This window comes from Fukomys damarensis, unplaced genomic scaffold (assembly GCF_012274545.1).
Source record: "Fukomys damarensis isolate Sample0158 unplaced genomic scaffold, DMR_v1.0_HiC HiC_scaffold_22, whole genome shotgun sequence".
Taxonomy (NCBI): Eukaryota; Metazoa; Chordata; class Mammalia; order Rodentia; family Bathyergidae; genus Fukomys; species Fukomys damarensis.
Genome location: NW_022900934.1, coordinates 27113728 through 27114443, shown reverse-complemented (window position 1 = coordinate 27114443; position 716 = coordinate 27113728).

Genomic DNA, 716 nt, shown 5'->3' with positions numbered 1-716 from the left:
GAGAGGAGAGGAGAGGAGAGGGAAGGGCTGAGGATGTAGCTCAAAGTAAAGGGCCTGGGTTCAATTCCCACACTGAGGTGGAGGGAGATGTAGCTTAGAGCTCCCTGGGTTAAATCCTTAATATGGAAAAAAGGCCCCGATAAGCAATAGTACTAATATTTCCTTTTCTAGGCATAAACATATTATTGGTACTCTTTGGCATTGTCATAGCAAACTTACTAATTCAATGTATTGCCTTTGAATTGAGCCACTATTTTTTCCCCCTGTTACCAGATATCAGACTCAGAACCTCAAGCTTGCCAGGCAGGTGTGGTGCCACTGAGCTACAACCCCAGCCCTCAGCCTCTATTTATTAATCTTGTTCACCAGAATCAATTTTCAATTCCTAGGTTCCCCGAGAGTTAGAATACATCAGTGATAAGACCTGGATATGTGGAACACAGCATTTTAAGACGTTGTTTTTCATGTATATGTGGACTCTGTAGACCCACTGCGATGTGACTGCTAGTGTCAAACGGGACACGATTGTGTGTTAATTTCCAGGACTGCGCTCACAGGCCGAAGTCTGGGAGGGAGGATGCAGACCCGAGAGCACAATGCATCTTGTATTATTTTTTTTTAGATCCACTGTAAAGAACAGATAGTAGGAAACAGTATCAATAATAATAATCCATGTGGTTCTTAATCCTTTTTTTTTTTTTTTTTGTATTGTGAAT